Source organism: Rhinopithecus roxellana, chromosome 6 (assembly GCF_007565055.1).
Source record: "Rhinopithecus roxellana isolate Shanxi Qingling chromosome 6, ASM756505v1, whole genome shotgun sequence".
NCBI lineage: Eukaryota > Metazoa > Chordata > Mammalia > Primates > Cercopithecidae > Rhinopithecus > Rhinopithecus roxellana.
Genome location: NC_044554.1, coordinates 127,445,668 through 127,464,945, shown reverse-complemented (window position 1 = coordinate 127,464,945; position 19,278 = coordinate 127,445,668).

Sequence of the window (19,278 nt, the reverse complement as noted above, 5' to 3'; positions counted from 1 at the left end):
GTTTGAGATGTAATGGATTAGGGATAGGTATGACATACACCAGTAGAGGAATGCAGCCAAATTACTGCATGTTGGTAAATATAAAGGCTGAATTAAAGGTGACTTCTTCCCCTTGTTCACCTTGCCTAGAAGATTCCTCTGATTTCATAGATCCTACTCCATTCGCTAAAATTATGCGTTGACTACCAATGTGCACAGACTTTCAGAATGTTATGAGATAGATCATTTTTTAATTATCTTCCTTTTTTTTTTTTTTTTTTCTTTTTTCAAAGACAGGGTCTTACTCTGTTCTGCAGGCTGGAATGTAGTGGCAAGATCACAGCTCACTGCATCCTTGACCTCCCAGGGCTCAAGCAATCCTCCCACCTCAGCTTCCCGAGTAGCTGGGATCACAAGCATGCACCATCACACCTGGCTAGTTTTTGTATTTTGGGAGAGACAGAGTTTCTCCATGGTGCCCAGGGTGGTCTGGAACTCCTGAGCTCAAGTGATCCACCTGTCTTGGCCTCCCAAAGTGCTGAGATTATAGGCATGAGCCACGGCACCCAGTTTTTTGTTCTCTTCTTATTCATAAAGGCACTAATAAGACATTTCTCTTTTGACAAAACCAAATTGTATTTCACAGATTATTCATAGCAGGTGATCTCATGTAGGTCTTACTATTTCTCTTTTAGTGAACTATATTTTTAGAATTTTAATTTTTCTTGTGAAATTGACATGTGTTCATGATATTTTTAAAAATGGAAATACATGTAATTAGCTAGGAAAAAACTATCTAAATTAGTAGTCCCACTAACCAAAGATAGATACTGTGAAATAGTTTTTCTTTTATTTCTGATTTTTTCCTTATCTATGCATTTTTTAAGTTTAATTATATTTCTAGTACTTTTTTTGAAACTTATTTCTAAGAACTAATCAAATTCTTAGGACTTGGGCACTCTGAATGGAATCTTTGGTCATAAGAGCTATTTTTCATCCTGTCGTAGAAAAGACCCCTTAGAACTGTGCTGCCCAATGCTACTATTTACTGTATTGGGACTATTTAAATTTAAATTAATTAAAATGAAATAAAACGTAAAACTCAGTTATTTAGTTGCATTAACCACATTTCAAGAGCTCAATAGCCACATATGGCTAGCAGCTACCATATTGCACAGTGTAGATACAGAACACGTGCACCACCACAGAAAGTTCTTTTGGACAGCATTACTCTAGATCAGGGTTTCTCAACCTTCACTCTATTGGCATTTGGGGCCAAATAACTCTTTGTTGTTGGGGGAAGGGATTACCATGTGTATTGTTGGAGGTTTAGCAAACTCTCTGTCCTCTACCCACTAGATAACAGTTAGCACCCTATCCCCCAGTTGAAAACCAAAAATGCCTCCAGATACTGTCACATATCCCACAGGGGACAAATTGCCCCCATTAAGAAACACTGTCCTAAAGAATAATCGCTAAAAGCAACAACAACAAAATTAGTAACAAATGTGAGGGTGATCTGGCTGTGACATCTGTTACCTCATTGATTGCCAGGGTTGATTCTGCTGATCTGGCTGGCTAGTTGGGTGTCTTCTTTCTCCCTTGCCACTCCATGTGCATCCCTCCCAAAGACGTACACTCTGCTAACGAGGCTGATCTTTCTGATAGAGGAAGACTGTTCATCAGTCAAGGGCACAAGAGTGTCTGTGCTCCTCTGCTACAACCTCCAGAACAGGTCTAAAGGCTCATTTGTAGAAGAATGTAGGTTCGTCAAGCTTTCAAGACTCCAGACACATCCAAATGAGGTGCTGCATGTGGCAGTCTGCTTTCCTTTAAACAATTTTTTTAAAATCCGTAGTAATAATTACCACATATATCAAGCACTAATACACACTGCATGTTATACATACATTATAATCTCTACAACAGCCCTATTAGATAAGTACCATTATTACCTGTTATAAAAATGAGGAAACAGACTTACAGAGGTGACTTGCTTGATGTCATATAAATAGGGAGGAATAGAGTGAAAATTTCAGTCCAAATGTCTCATATGTAAAAGCCGACATACTTAACTAATATGCACACTGACATCAAATTTTTACTGTGATGAAATGTTGCCACCAAAGGTACAGTTTTCTGGCCCCAGGAAACATTGTAACATTGTTTGAGGCCTGTAAAATATCTAGAAAACAGAGGGTTGTGAGAGGTGGTAAACAGTACTGGAAATCAAACACCGAGAGTAAGTGATGACACTCTAGAATACTAGAAGAAAATGGAATAGAAATTTAGATTGGAAAGGGACTTTCAATGTTGTGTAGTTACATCTCTTTTTTTTTTTTTTTTTTTTTTTTTGAGGTAGAGTCTGGCTCTGTCACCCAGGCTGGAGTGCAGTGGCCTGATCTCGGCTCACTGCAAGCTCTGCATCCCAGGTTCATGCCATTCTCCTGCCTCAGCCTCGCGAGTAGCTGGGACTACAGGCGCCCACCACCGCGCCCGGCTAATTTTTTGTGTTTTTAGTAGAGTCGCAGTTTCACCGTGTTAGGCAGGATGGTCTCGATCTTCTGACCTTGTGATCTGCCCATCTCGGCCTCCCAAAGTGCTGGGATTACAGGCATGAGCCACTGCGCCCGGCCTACATCTCTTTTTGAATGAGAAAACTGATTGTATTAGGCTGTTCTTGAATTTTGTAAAGAAATACCTAAGACTGGCTGGGCACGGTGGCTCACGCCTCTAATCCCAGCACTTTGGGAGGCTGAGACGGGTGGATCACAAAGTCAGGAGATCGAGACCATCCTGGCTAACAGGTGAAACCCCATCTCTACTAAAAATACAAAAGAATTAGTTGGGTGTGGTGGCGGGTGCCTGTAGTCTGGCTACTGGGAGGCTGAGGCAGGAGAATGGTGTGAACCCAGGAGGTGGAGCTTGCAGTGAGCCGAGATCACACCACTGCACTCTAGCCTGGGCGACTGAGCAAGACTCCATCTCAAAAAAAAAAAAAACCTGACTGAGGAGACTAGGTAATTTATAAATAAAAGAGGTTTGATTGACTCATGGTTTTGCAGGCTTCATAGGAAGTGTGGTGCCAACATCTGCTCAGCTTCCGGGGAGGCCTCAGGGAGCCTACAATTATGGTGAAGGGGAAGCAGGCACATCACATAGTAAAAACAGAGCAAGAGAGAGAGGTGGGGGGTGGGCGTTGTCACACTTCTAAATGACAAGATCTCATAAGAAGTCACTGTCACGAAGACAGCACCGGGCCATGAGGAATCTGCCCCCAGCATCCAAACACCTCCCACCAGGCTCCACCTCCAGCACTGGCGATTACAGTTCAATATGAAATTTGGGTAGGGACAAATATCCAAACTGTATCACTGATTTTTTTGAGAAGCAATACGACTAGCCCGAAGTCTCTGAAAGAATCCAGGCTAGAACCCCATCTTCTGACTCCTAGTCCTTTCTAGCCTCTTTCTATAGAGCTAAAGGTGACTTTGTTGCTGCTCCCGTGTTTGTCTGGGGATTAGAAATGGCAAGTCAAGTAAGAAGTGGTGTCTAGGAGCTGCTGAGAGAGAATGGGGTGGATGGGGCAGCAGTGAGGTTATAGATATTTAGCAACCGGCTCTGTAGAAGGGGTAAAAGCCCTGCTTTGTAGCATTTGCCAATTCCCATGGGTGAAAACTCACACCATGGCCAACTTCAAGCTACCAATGTGACATTACTGTCACAGAGTCAGGACAAGCTGAGTAGTGGTACAACCACTATATTGTGTTTCCACCATGCAAATACAATAGAAATAATCACAAAAGCATAGTTAACGCTAACATGTAAGAAATACATAACAGTAAAATGTGTTCTGTTGAAAATGTATCTTCATTTTAAATATAATTTTTAATAATGGTTGTATTTAACAACTGTTTGGTAAAATTTCTAAAACTTTAACAACTGGCTCTTACCAGCCAATAGCAGACATGGCTAGCACCTCACTGGGAGGCTGGACAATAATTCTACATCAGCAGCTACAGCAAACCTGAGAGATGGTCTTTCATGCACTTATACCACAAATGTGATCAAGTTATGTTGAGATAGTGATCTCCTTCATGGTGCTGTGGGGGCTGAGACGTTTAGAGCTCTCAAACAGTCACCTCAGGCTTCAAGTAGCCTTGTTCATTTAGCCCCATCTGCTGTGCAAGGGGCTATTTACCATCTTGCCACGACGTGGAAAAGATTGAGAAGCATTGCTTCACAATACCCACTACCTCCTTTCAAGCCATTGATATTTCTCCCTTGAACCATTATCTAACTATTTACTGATCAAAATTTATCTTTTTCTCTATGTTTATGCATATGATAATTTAAAACTGCAATCAGACAAATAACAAGCGTGTGCTCTGTGGACATTTAAGGGAAGAATACAATAAAATTTTAGCACTGCAGGAATCTATAATCTAGTTACAGAAATAAGACTAATACTTCAACCACAAAAGCAATAAAAGATAGTAGATGTGTGTAATAAAAGACTGTAATATAGCACAGGCCATAACTGTCACTGAACTTCAGGGAAGGAATTGAGAAAACAAAAAGAAAGTGATCTGACTTTACTTCTCAGTTTACAAATACAGGACTCCAAGTGGATTATTAGCTGGCTGAGTAGACAGTGAGCCAGCGTCCATTATCCATTCAATCTGCTCAATAACTAAGCACCTCAATAACAGTCGTGCCCCAGGCTGTGTTTTCAGAATGACTTCTCTGTTAGACACAGGAGGTCCAGTGTGAAGGGCCCACAAAAATGTTTTCTTTTTTTTTTTTTTTTAGTCAGAAGAAAAAAAATTGAACTTTAGGTCACATAAAAGTTATAATATGTGATATTAGTATATTTGTCTTTATACCAATTGAGTCTTTAAATATAATTTTAAAAATTTCCTTATGGAGCAAGGAGCCCAGGAAGGCAGAAGTACTACAGACCCATGAAAGTTATAATAAGGCCCTAATTACACTAGGCGCTAGGGAAAAATGAAATAGTGAACCAGGAAGACAAGTTTCTGCTTTTGTGGAGACTTCATTTTATTAAGAGAGAGAGACCAATAATGAACCAATAAACAAGTCAATAATCCAGATAGTTGCAGACAGTGATAACGGTTATGAGAAAATAAACCTAACTGATAGAGTGATGGAATGGGGTTGTCCCAAAAAGGGCTTTCTGAGACTGTGATATTAGAGTTGAGTCCTAAATGATAAGGAAAAGGCCAGCCCAAAAGAAAATCTGAAGGAAGAATTTTCCAGAAAGAAGGAACAGCATGGTCAAAGGTGCTGAGTCAAGAATGAACTTGGTGTAGTGGAGAAACCCAAAGTCCACTTGGCTGGAGCAGAAAGAAGAGGAGGAGAAAGGCAGAAGAAGCCCAAGTAGTAGGAGATGCTGCTGGATAAGGCCTGAGGCCATTTAATGGCAATGAATTCTGTGTTGAGCACAATGTTCAAGTGGGGAAACAGGACCTAACACACATTCAAAAAGATAGCTCTGGTCTGAGTGAAGAATGGCTGGAGAGTGGGGTGGGGGTTGGGGAGACCCAGTTAGGAAGCCTATGCATTAATGCAGGTGTGTGTTAATGAACCTTATGTCATAATGGTAGCATTGGATATGGAAAGGAAAGGATGGACCCGGGATATATGGGGGATGTATAGTAGCAGGAATAGATGCTGGGAGCAGCTGAGAAAGAGGGTATCCAGGGTGGTGAGGAGCCGGCAAAGTCTTCATGGAAGAGACATAATCATGAAGTTTGAAGAGTGGATGGTTTCCTAAAGAAAATAAAACTATGCTTTTCACCAACTTGAAGGGAGCTTCATTTAGATTTTTAGACTACAAAAACATACCAAATTAATGGGATAAAATGTATGCATGCTTCTATTGCAGTTATTTGTAATGTTTTGGTATTTGAGAGATATTAAAGGAGTAATTTTTTAGGCTTATATCATTTATGAATAAGAAAATAAATTACCTGATAGCAGTTTTAATTGTTCTGCAATATATTTTACTGAAAATATATTGTGGATAAATGAGCCACGAGGTAAAGCTGAATTTAGAACACGAAGAGTACTCAAAAACAAATGAAAATAATTGCATGAATAGAAACAGAAGACAATTTTAATATTTCATAAAACAGTGAAATAAATTTTCTGTATTAAATATTACAATTTGAGTCTGTTATGTAAAAATTAAGCAAAATGGAATGGGTAGAAAATGTTTAAATTGATAAAATCTTATATGTGATAGAACCATGAGAATCCAATTGGAGGGGGTCGAGATGAACATCAGAAGTGTATTTAATCTCTCCAAGGCCCTGATTCCTAAAATGTAATAATACCCTATTCATAGGGTAAAATTAGATAAAATAATGGATAAAACAAGTTCATAATCCACTATGGAAATGAAAGTATTCCTTTTTAGAGATGTGGTCCTAAAAATGTAGGTGAACTAGTTACTAAACCAGTTTTAATCCAGTTAGTCTTTTAAGGCAGGGTGGAGAAAAATGGTGGAATAGGCACCTACATTGTTAATCCCACCCCCACCCCACTTGAAACACCAAACTTTAACAACTATTTGCACATAGAAAAGCACCATCACAAGAACCAAAAATTACTTGAGCAATCACAGTACCTAGTTTTAATTTCGTATCACCAAAAGGGGACTTGAGGAGGCCAGGAGAGACGACCTTGAATCACTTATGCCATTCCTCCCTGTCCCTTGGCAGCTGCATGGAGAAAGAATCTGTGCACTTTGGTGAGGGAGAGTGCAGCGGCTGTGGGACATTATGTTAAATTCAGTGCTGCTCTGTCACGGCCTAGAATAAAGCTGCGCTGGGCTCAGCCAGAGCCTGCGCACTGAGGGAACAGCTGGATTAACCCTAGTCAGAAGGAATTGCCCATCCTACAGATCAAAACTTGAGTTTCACCACAAGCCTTGCCACCACAGGCCAAAGTGCCCTAGAATCCTATGTAAACTTGAAAGGCAGTCTAGGCCACAAGCACTGCAATTCCTAGGCAACTCCTAGTGCCAGTCTGAGCTTAGAGCCATGAACTAGGGTAGCACATTACCTAGGGAGACACCAGCTAGCATGGCTAAAGGAGTGCTTATGCCATGCCCCTCCCAATCCTAGGCAATGCAGCTCACAGCAATGAAAGTGACTTCTTCCTCGTACTGAAGAAGAGAAGAGGAAACAGTAAAGAGGACTTTGTCTTACATCTTGAATACCAGCTCAGCCACAGTAGGATAGGGCACCAGGCAGAGTCATGAGGCCCCATACCAAAAGAAAGAATTAGTGAGCTCGAAGACATGCTATTTGAAAATTCACTGTCAGAGGAGACAAAATAAAAAGGAAGAGAAAATAATAAAGCATACCTACGAGATCTAGAAATAGCCTCAGAAGAGCAAATCTAAGAATTATTGGCCTTTGGGTGCAGTGACTCATGCCTCTAATCCCAGCACTTTGGGAGGCCAAGGCAGGCAGATCACGAGGTCAGGAGATCAAGACCATCCTGGCTAACACAATGAAACCCTGTCTCTACTAAAAATACAAAAACTTCGCCGGGCGAGGTGGTGGGCGCCTGTAGTCCCAGCTACTAGGGAGGCTGAGGCAGGAGAATGGTGTGAACTTGGGTGGCGGAGCTTGCAGTGAGTCGAGATTGCGCCACTGCACTCTAGCCTGGGGGACAGAGCGAGACTCCGTCTCAAAAAAAATAAAATAAAATAAAAATGAAAAGATTTATTGTCCTTAAAGAGGAGGTAGGGAAACAGATAGGGGTAGAAAGTTTATTCGAAGAGATTATATCAGAGAACTTCCCATACCTAGAGAAAGGTATCAGCATTCAAATATAAGAAGATAATAGAATACCAACCAGATTTAACCCAAAGAAGATTATCTTAAGGCATTTAATAATCAAACTTCAGCCGGGCGCTGTGGCTCACGCCTGTAATCCCAGCACTTTGGGAGGCCAAGGCGGGTGGATCACAAGGTCAGGAGATTGAGACCATCCTGGCTAACACGGTGAAACCCTGTCTCTACTAAAAATACAAAAGAATTAGCAAGGCATGGTGGGGGCACCTGTAGTCCCAGCTACCCAGGAGGCTGAGGCAGGAGAATGGCGTGAACCCGGGAGGCAGAGCTTGCAGTGAGCCGAGACTATGCCACTACACTCCAGCCTGGCGACAGGGCGAGACTCTGTCTCAAAAAAAAAAAAAAAAAAAAAAAATCAAACTCCTAGATGTCAAGGATGCAGAAAGGGTCCTAAAAGCAACAAGAGAAAAGGAACAAACAATATACAGTGGAGCTCTGATACATCCAGTGGCAGAATTTTTAGTGGAAACCTTACAGGCCAGGAGAGAGTTGCATGACATATTTAAAGTGCTGAAGGAAAAAAAAAAACAAAAAACTTTTATCCTGGAATAGTATATCTGACAAAAATATCCTTCAAATATGAAGGAGAAATAAAGACTTTCCCAATAAAACAAGAGCTGAGGGATTTCATCAACACCAGATCTATCCTACTAGAAATGCTAACAGGAGTTCTTCTATCTGAAAGAAAAAGATGGTAATGAGCAAAAAGAAATAATCTGAGGCACAAAAGTCACTGGTGATAGTAAGCATGCAGAAAAACAGAATAGTGTAACACTGTCATTGTGGTGTGTAAACTACTGTTCACTTAAGTAGAAAGGCTAAATGATGAACCAGTCAAAAATAATACCTACAGCAATTTTCCAAACATAGGCAGTACAATAACACATAAAGAGAAACAACAAAAAGTTAAAAGCAGGGGATGAAGTTCAAGTGTAGAGTATTTTTTATCAGTTTTTGTTAGTGTTAAGTAGTCCGTTGTTTAAAATAATGGGTTATAAGGTAGTGTTTGCAAGCCTCATGGTAACCTTAAGTTGAAAAACATACAATGGATATGCAAAAGATAAACAGAAAGAAATTAAAGCATACCACAAGAGAAAATCACTGTCACTAAGAGGAAGACAGGAAGTAGGAAAGGAAGACCACAAAACAACCAGAAAACGAATAACAACTTGGCAGGAGTAAGTTCCTCCTTATCAGTAATAACATTAAGTGTAGATGGACTAAACTCTCCAATCAAAAGTCATAAAGTGGCTAACTGGATACAAAAAAAAAAAAACAAAAACAAAAAACCCAAGACTATGACCTTTTGCCTACTAGAATCACACTTCACCTGTAAAGATACATATAGACTGGAAATTCAAAAAAAGAATAGAAGTAGTTATATAAGATAAAATAGATTTCAAGATAAAAACTGTAAGAAGAATCAAAGAAAACCATTATATAATGATAAAGGGGTCAATTCAGCAACAGGATATAATGATTGTAAATATATATGTACCCAACACTGAAGCACCCAGATATACAAAGCAAATATTAGAGCTAAAGAGAGAAATGGATCCCAATACAATAATAGCTGGAGTCTTCAACACCCACTTTCAGCATTGGACAGATCTTTCAGACAGAAAATCAACAAAGATACATTGAACTTAGTCTGCACTGGACCCAGTAGATATTTACAGGACATTTCACCCAATGGCTGTAGAATACACATTTTTCTCCTCAGCATGGAGCATTCTTGAGGACAAACCATATGTTAGGTCACAAAACAAGTTATAAAACATTCAAACAAATTGAAATAGTATCAAACGTCTTCTCTGACCACAATGGAATAAAACTAGGAGTCAATAACAAGAGGAATTTTGGGAAATATACAAACACATAGAAGTTAAACACTATGCTCCTTTCTTCAATGAAGAAATTAAGAAAGAAAATGAAAAATTTCTTGGAACAAATTATAATGGAAACACAATGTATCAAAACGTATGGAATGCAGCAAAACTAGTACTAAGAGGGAAATTTATATATAGCTATAACTGCCTACATCAAAAAAGGAACAAAAACTGCAAATAAATAACCTAATGCTGTAACTTAAAGAACTAGAAAAGCAAGAGCAAACCAAACCCCAAATTCAGTAATATACAAGAAAGATGATCCATAATGACTAAATGAGATTTATCCCAAGGATGCAAGGAGGTAATACATAAACCATTCAGTGTGATACATCATATCAACTGAATGGACAGAAGCCATATGCTCATTTCAATTGATGCTAAAAAAGCTTTTGATAAAAGTTAACACCCCTTCATGATAAAACCCCTCAAAAAATTAGGTACAGATGAAATTTGCCTCCACATAATGAAAGCCATATAGGACAGACCACAGCTAGTATTGTACCGAATGGGGGAAAACTGAAAGCCTTTCCTTTTAGATCTGGAACACGAAAAAGATGCCCACTTTCACCACTGTTATTCAACACAGTACTGGAATCCTTGCTGTAGCAATGAGACAAGAGAAAGAAATAAAGGGCATAGAAATTGAAAAGGAAGAAGTCAAATTATGCTTGTTTGCAGATGAGATGATCTTATATTTGGAAAAAACTAAAGACTCCACAAAAAGACTATTAGAAATTATAAATTCAGTAAAGTTGAAGGATACAAAATTAACATACAAACATCAGTACCATTTCTCTATGTGCACAGTGAACAGTCTGAAAATTTAAAAGGCAATCCAATTTACAATAGCCACAAATAAAATTAAATACCTAAGATTAACTTAACCAAAGAAGTGAAAGATCTCTACAATGAAAACTATAAAACATTGATGAAAGAAATTGAAGAGAGCACCAAAAAAGGGCAAGATATTCCATGTTCATGGATTGGAAGAATTAATATTGTTAAAATGTCCATACTACCCAAAGACTCAATGCAATCTCTATCAAAATACCAATGACATTCTTCATAAAAATAGAGAAAACAATTCTGAAATTTATATGGAACCACAAAAGATCCAGAATAGCCACAGCTATCCTAAACAAAAAGAACCATAAACAGGAGGAATTACATTACCTGACTTCAAATTATACTACAGAGCTATAGTAACTAAAACAGCATGGTACTGGCCTAAAAATAGACTCATAGACCAGGGGAATAGACTAAAGAACACGAAACAAATCCACATACCTACAGTGAACTCATTTTCAACAAAGGTGCCAAGAACATATATTGGAGAAAAGACAATCTCCTCAATAAATGGTGTTGGGAAAACTGGATATCCATATGTAGAATAATAAAACTTGACCCTTGTCTCTTGCCTTCTATAAAAATCAAATCAAATGGATAAAAGACGTAAATCTAAGACCTCAAACTATGAAACTACCATGAGAAAACATTGGGGATTGACACAACTTTTATTTACATGCAACTATAATTATACCAAACACAAATTGCTCTATTTATTAAAGTGGTTTCAGCAGGATCTCATAGATCATTTATGTTGTGTGTTTAACTATGATATAATTACCTTAAAAATCTGTAGATTTTTCCATAGTTGGGGGGATATTTTGTAGTCAGTCTTTTACCAAGCATCAATCCATGTAATTCTATTCTCCTGGACTGCCCAAGGCTGACATAACTAATCACTAGCATAGGAGAAGATTCCACTAACAAGAGGAGGAGGCCCAGAGGGCCCAGAATCGGGGAAAGGGATGAGGGGTTAACATGAGTGCCACAAAATAAATGGGAGGTGGCATTTTATTCAAATGCAAGATAAAAAATAACTGTGCTAACTTTGACAATGGTATTATTAAACTCTCGTGGTGATAAAGAAGAAGCAGGCAATAATGAGTCATGAGAGTAGAGGCTTCTGGGAATGACTTTGAAGGGGGCCATTTAATTTCTTATTATAATAAGTTCAGCACTGAAAAACAGATTCTAAGCTCTATTTTCTCTCTTTCCTCTCATTCTTGCTGCTTCAACTCCTATTTCCTCTTCAGCTGAGGAAAATGTGTTGGTGTCCTGATATAAACTTGAAAGCTGAGGAGGAAGAATTCAGAAGTGATGGTTGCTCTAAATAATATACATGAAAATTTATAAAATGATAGGCACATAAGAGAAACACCAAAATGTTAAAATTTATTATCTCTGGGCAAAGGGATTATAAGCAATTTTTATTATTTTCTCTCATCTTCTCTGTATTTTCCAAATGTCCTACAATAAGCATGTATCACATTTTTAATCACGAGAATAATGTGAAAAAAAATTCTGCTGGTATGGACTACTGAGAAAATTGAGTACAGAGAATGTTGTCAGTGAAACTAGAATGATTTGCTACAAAGCATGATGTTTTAAACACTAATGGAATGCTGCCTTAAGTTATAATAGAAGGGTGCCTGGTAGATTACATATGCAAAATATTTGCTTTAGCAGAAGAAATCTGTAAAGCAATTACATTTGATATACTAGATCCATGTACTATCATAAGTCTTAAAATCAAGGCAACATAAAACATGGTTGAGTTTACATTGTGATACTGGAGACATTCCAAGGAGAATCATGTGGGAGAAGTGACAATGTAACAATGTTTTAAGTGGCTTCCTTGGAAAGTGCAACTCTAGCATGAATAGAATCACATCAGAGACTTCAGGAACCGTCAGGTTTGCAGTGACTGGTATGGACAGAGACTACCTCCTGCAGCAATGGACGGAACTTCTCAAGAGAGACTCTTTTACCTGAGTGCAGAGGTCACTGAGGCACTCCTTAGTACTTGGGTCAATGTGATTATATTTTGACCAACTCCCAATGTAACTAGATTGCTATAACCTATCTAGAGGACAGAATATTCTAGTCATTTGGAAATCAATGTAGAGACATTTATACCTGGTCTTAAAGATAGATTGAGTCTTGTGGAATATTATACAGCTGAGTCCCTCTGGAGCTCTTTGGCCTATATTTCTCTAAAACATTATTTTAGATTTTAAAAGAAAAATATCAAGGATGGTTACCAGAGGCTGGAAAGGGTAATGGAGGGTTGGGGGAAAGATGCAGATGGTTAATGTCTACAAAAAAAATAGAAAAAATGAGTAACACCTACTATTTGATAGCACAAAAGGGTGACTATTAGTCAATAATAATTGTAAATTTTTACATAACTTAAAGAATGTAATTGGTTGTTTGTAACTCAAAGGATAAATGCTTGAGATGATAGATACCCCATTCTCCATGATGTGCTTATTTCACATTGATGCCTATTTCTTTTTTCTTAATTTTTATTTTACTTTAAATTCTGGGATACATGTGCAGAACATGTAGGTTTGTTACATAGGTATACGTGTGCCATGGTAGGTGGCTGCACCTCTCAACCCGCCATCTAGATTTTAAGCTCAGTATGCATTAGCTATTTGTCCTGATGTTCTCCCTCCCCTCCCCTACCCAACAGGCCTCAGTGTGTGTTGTTTCCCTCCCTGTGTCCATGTGTTCTCATTGTTCAACTCCCACTTAGGAGTGAGAACACGTGGTGTTTGGTTTTCTGTTCCTGTGTTAGTTTGCTGAGGATAATGGCTTCCAGCTTCATCCATGTCCCTGCAAAGGACATGAACTCATTCCTTTTTATGACAGAATAGTATTGCATGGTATATATGTACCACATTTTCTTTATCCAGTCTATCATTGATGGACATTTGAGTTGGTTCCATGTCTTTGCTGTTGTAAATAGTGCTGCAATAAACATACATGTGCATGTGTCTTTATAGTACAATGATTTATATTCCTTTGGGTGTATACCCAGTAATGGGATTGGTAGGTCAAATGATATTTCTGGTTCTAGATCCTTGAGGAATCACCACACTGACTGGTTGAGAGGAAGGGGTTTTCTAAATATAAAACTATGTCATCTGGACAGGGCCCAGTGGCTCATGCCTATAATCCCAGCACTTTGGGAGACCAAGGCAGGTGGATCACGAGGTCAAGAGATTGAGACTATCCTGACCAACATGGTGAAACCCCATCTCTATTAAAAATACAAAAATTAGCTGGACATGGTGGCATGTGCCTATAGTCCCAGCTACTTGGGAGGCTGAGGCAGGTGATCCGCTTGAACCTGGAAGGTAGAGGTTGCAGTGAGCTGAGATTGTGCCACTGCACTCCAGCCTGGCGACAGGGCAAGACTCCATCTCAGAAAAAACAAACAAGACAAACAAACAAAAAAACCATGTCATCTGCAAACAGAGACAATTTGACTTTCTCTCTTCCTATTTGAATAGCCTTTATTTCTTTCTCTTGCCTTATTGCCCTGGCCAGAACTTTCAATACTATGTTGAATAGTAGTGGTGAGAAAGGACATTTTGTCTTGTGCCAGTTTTCAAAGGGAATGCTTCCAGTTTGCCCTCTCATTATGATATCGGCTATGGGTTTGTCATAAATAGATCTTATTTTTTTAAGATATGTTCCATCAATATCTAGTTTATTGAGAGTTTTTAACTTGAAGGGATGTTGAATTTTATCAGAGGCCTTTTCTGCATCTATTGAAATAATCATATGGTTTTTGTCCTTGGTTCTGTTTATGTGATGGATTACGTTTATTGATTTGCGTATGTTAAACCAGACTTGTATCCCAGGGATGAAGCCGACTTGATCATGGTGGATAAGTTTTTTAAAGTGCTGCCAGATTCAGTTTGCAAGTATTTTGTGGAGGATTTCTGCATCAGTGTTCATCAGGGATATTGACCTCAAGTTTCTTTTTTTGTTATGTCTCTGCCAGGTTTTGGTATCAGGATGATGCTGGCTTCATAAAATGAGTTAGGGAGCAGTCCCTCCTTTTCAATTGTTTGGAATAGTTTCAGAAGGAATGATACCAACTCCTCTTTGTACCTCTCGTAGTAGAATTCTGCTATGAATCCATCTGGTCCTGGACTTTTTTTGGTTGGTAGGCTATTAATTAGTGCCTCAATTTTAGAACTTGTTATTGATCTATTCAGGGATTCAATTTCTCTTGGTTTAGTCTTGGGAGGGTGTATGTGTCCAAGAATGTATCCATTTTCTTCCGTATTTTCTAGTTCATTTGCCTAGAGGTGTTTATAGTATTCTCTGATGATAGTTTGTATTCCTGTGGGGTCAGTAGTGATATCCCGTTTATCATTTTTCTATTGTGTCTATTTTATTCTTTTCTGTTTTCTTCTTTACTAGTCTGGCTTGCGGTCTATCTATTTTGTTAATTTTTTCAAAAAAACAGCTCCTGGATTGATTGATTTTTTGAAAGGATTTTCATGTCCCTATCTCTTTCAGTTTCACTCTGATCTCAGTTATTTATTGTCTTCTCCTAGTTTTTGGATTTGTTTGTGCTTGCTATTCTAGCTCTTTTAATTGTGATGTTAGGGTGTCGATTTGAGATCTTTCTATGTTTCGGATGTGGGCATTTTGTGTAACAAATTTCCTTCTTAAGACTGCTTTAGTTTGTCCCAGAGACTCTGGTACATTGTCTCTTTGTTCTCATTGGTTTCAAAGAACTTCTTGATTTCTTCCTTAATTTCGTTATTTACCCAGGAGTCATTCAGGAGCAGCTTGCCAAATTTCCATGTAGCTGTGTGGTTTTGAGTGAGTTTTTTAACCCTGAGTTCTAATTTGATTGTACTGTGATCTAAGAGATTTTTGTTATGATTTCAGTTCTTTTGCATTTGCTGAGGAGTGTTTTACTTCTAATTATGTGGTCAATTTTAGAGTAAGAGCCATGTGGCACTGAGAAGAGTATATATTGTATTGATTTGGGGTGGAGACTTCTGTGGTTATCTATTAGGCCCACTTGATCCAGAGCTGAGTTCAAGTCCTGAATATCCTTGTTAATTTTCCGTCTCATTGACCTGTCTAATACTGATAGTGGGTGGCTAAAGTCTCCAACTATCATTGTGTGGGAGTCTAAGACTTTTTATAGGTCTCCAAGAACTCGTTTTATGAATCTGAGTGCTCCTGTATTGGGTGCATATATTTAGGATAACTATCTCTTTTTGTTGAATTGGTCTTTTTACCATTATGTAATGCCCTTCTTTGTCTTTTTTATCTTTGTTGGTTTAAAGTCTGTTTTGTCAGAGGCCAGATTACAACCCCAGATTTTTTTTTATTTTTATTTTTGGCTTTCCATTTGCTTGGCAAATATTCCGCAATCCCTTTATTTTGAGCCTATGTGTGTCTTTGAACATGAGAGCGGTCTCTTGAACACAGCACGCCAATGGGTCTTGACGCTTGATCCAATTAGTCTGTGTCTTTTAATTGGGCATTTAGTTCATTTACATTTAAGGTTAATATTGTTATGTGTGAATTTGGTCCTGTCATCAGGATGCTGGCTAGTTATTTTACACACTAGTTGATGCAGTTTCTTCATAGTGTCATTGGTCTTTATATTTTGTTGTGTTTCTGCAGTGGCTGGTACCAGTTTTTCCTTTCCATATTTAGTGCTTCCTTCAGTGGCTCTTGCAAAGCAAGCCTGGTGGTAATGAAATCCCTCAGCATTTGCTTGTCTGAAAAGGATTTTATTTCTCTTTCTGGGTTGAAAATTATTGAATATTGGCCTCGACTCTCTTCTGGCTTGTAGGTTTTCTGCTGAGAAATCCACTGTTAGTCTGATGGGTTTCCTTTTGTAGGTTACCTGGCCTTTCTCTCTGACTGCCCTTTACAACTGCCCTTTACATTTTTTTCTTCATTTTGACCTTGGAAAATCTGGTTATTATGTGTCTTGGGGTTGATGTTCTCATGGAGTATCTTAGTGGTGTTCTCTCTATTTCTTGTCTTGCTATGTTGGGGAAGTTCTCCTGGATAATATCCTGAAGTGTGTTTTCCAACTTGGTTCTATTATATCCCCCATCTCTTTCAGGTGTATCAACCAATTGTAGGTTTAGTCTTTTTACATTGTCCTGTATTTCTTAGAGGTTTTGTTTGTTTCTTTCCACTGCTTTTTCTCTAATCTTGTCTGCTTGCCTTATTTCAGTAAGATGGTCTTCAATATCTGATATTCTTTCTTCTGCTTGCTTGATTGATTTGGCTATTGATACTTGTGTATGCTTCACAAAGTTCTCATGCTGTGTTTTCCAGCTCCCTCAGGTCATTTATGTTCCTCTCTAAACTGGTTATTCTAGTTAGCAGCTCCTGTAACCTTTTATCAAGGTTCTTAGCTTCTTTGCATTGAGTTAAAACATGCTCCTTTACCTCAGTGGAGTTTGTTATTACCCACATTCTGAAGCCTACTTCTGTCAATTCGTTGATCTTATCCTCTATTCCCTCTATTCAGTTTATGCCTTTGCTGGACAGGTATTGCGATCATTTGGAGGAGAAGAAGCACTCTGGCCTTTTCGTTTTTCAGCATGTTTTTTAATTGATTCTTTCTCATTTTCATGAGATTGTCTAGTTTCAATCTGTGAGGCTACTGACCTTGGGTGAGGTTTTTGTGGCACTTTTTTGTTGATGCTGTTGTTGCTTTCTGTTCGTTTGTTTTTCTTTCAATAGTCAAGTCTCTCTTCTGCCAGGCTGCTGCGATTTGCTGGTGGTTTACCTCAGGCCCTACTCATCTGGTTCACTCCTGCACCTAGAGATGTCACTCAAGGAGGCTGGAGAACAGCCAAGATGGGTGCCTGCTTCTTCCTCTGGGATCTCTGACCTTGAAGGGTACCAACCTGATGCCAGTAGGTATGCTCCTGTATAGGATGTCTGACAACCCCTGTTGCGGGGTGGGTCTCACCCAGTTGGGTGGCATGGGAAGCAGGACCTGTTTAATGAAGCACTTTGGCTGTCCCTTGGTGGAGGGGATGTGCTGTGGTGGGGGAACACCTATTCATCTGGGCTGCCTGGATTCCTCAGAGCTAGAAGGAGGAGAGGCTACATCTTCTGGTCTGCTGAGACTACAGCCACCCCTCCCACTAGGGGCTCAAGCCCAGAGAGCTCAGAGTTCTGTCCCTGAGCCCCTGACTGTAGGTGTTGGAGTTCCTGCATGGATGCCCTACCTAGTGAGGAAGGATGGGTCAGGCTCAGGCCTGAGGAGGCACTCTGGCCACAGTCTACCATGGCAGGTGTGTTAGGCTGTGGGTAATACCTCTTGGGACCAAGCCATCCAGCCTTCCTGGCTCCAGCAGGGGAAAAGTGCAGCCTGGAGCTATAGAGACGGCTTCTGCCTTTCCCCTGCCCTGGGAACTTAGTGTGTTAGGCAGCTAGGAGTCCCAGTGTTGGCTGCCACCACCCTCAAAGAGCTTAGACAGCAGGCAGCCACAGCTGTGGAGATGGCCGCCCCTCCCCTGGGGAACTTGGCAGGCTTAGGCAGGTTCTAGCTGAGTGGCTGCTGAGAATCTAGGTGTTGCTCTATGGTTGGGACCTTAGGCCCCGGTGGTCTAGTGGGCTCACGTGTGGGATCTTCCGATCTGTGGGTTGCACAGTTATGTGTAAAAAGCAGTTTTCCAGGCTGGGTAGCATGTTCACTCAATGCCTCCCTTGGCTGGGGTGTGGGTGCTCCCCTGCCCTGTGTGGCTCTCAGGTGGGCTGCTATACCACACTGCTGCTCTTCCTTTCTCTTCATGCCTATTTCATATATATATATATAACTAAATATATATATAGTTTCTTTTTTTAACTTTAAGTTCTGGGATACACATGCAGAACATGCAAGTTTGTTACATAGGTATACATGTGCCCTGGTGTATGTATACCTATGTGCATGCCTATTTCTCCTCATGCCTATTTCTTTTATATATATATATATGTGTATATATGTGTGTGTATATATATGTATATGTATATATGTGTATATATATGTGTATATATATACGTATACATATACGTATATATATAGTTTCTTTTTTTAACTTTAAGTTCTGGGATACACATGCAGAACATGCAAGTTTGTTACATAGGTACACGTGCCATGGTGCATGTATACCTATGTGCATGCCTATTTCAAAGCCTCTCATGTATCCCCTACATATATACACCTACTATGTACCCACAAAAGATTTAAAAAGTAATTTAAAAAATTAAAAATAAAGAAAAACAAGCTAAAATTTATAACAACAACAAAAACAAGAAAAATGTCTTCACCATTGAATACCCAGAATGACCCCATACTATGTTTGGATGTAATCTGAACCAGTATTTAGTGGAAGTAGAATTTGGGTGACTAATATAATTATAAAAATTTTAAATAACACTAGCATCAAAAAGTTACTAACATCTTCATCCTTTTATACTAAAACAAAGTCGATACTTTATGACATAAAATGCCACCACTGATAATTTATTTTTAAAATATTTATCTTTTGGCATGAACATTAAGTGATTACATAAAGCATCACTACTTGTCTGTACGCAAGTCTATGAAAAGATGACAGGTTTGACTCTTGTTTAGGGAAAAACACAACAGAAACCCAAAGATCTCAAACTTAAAG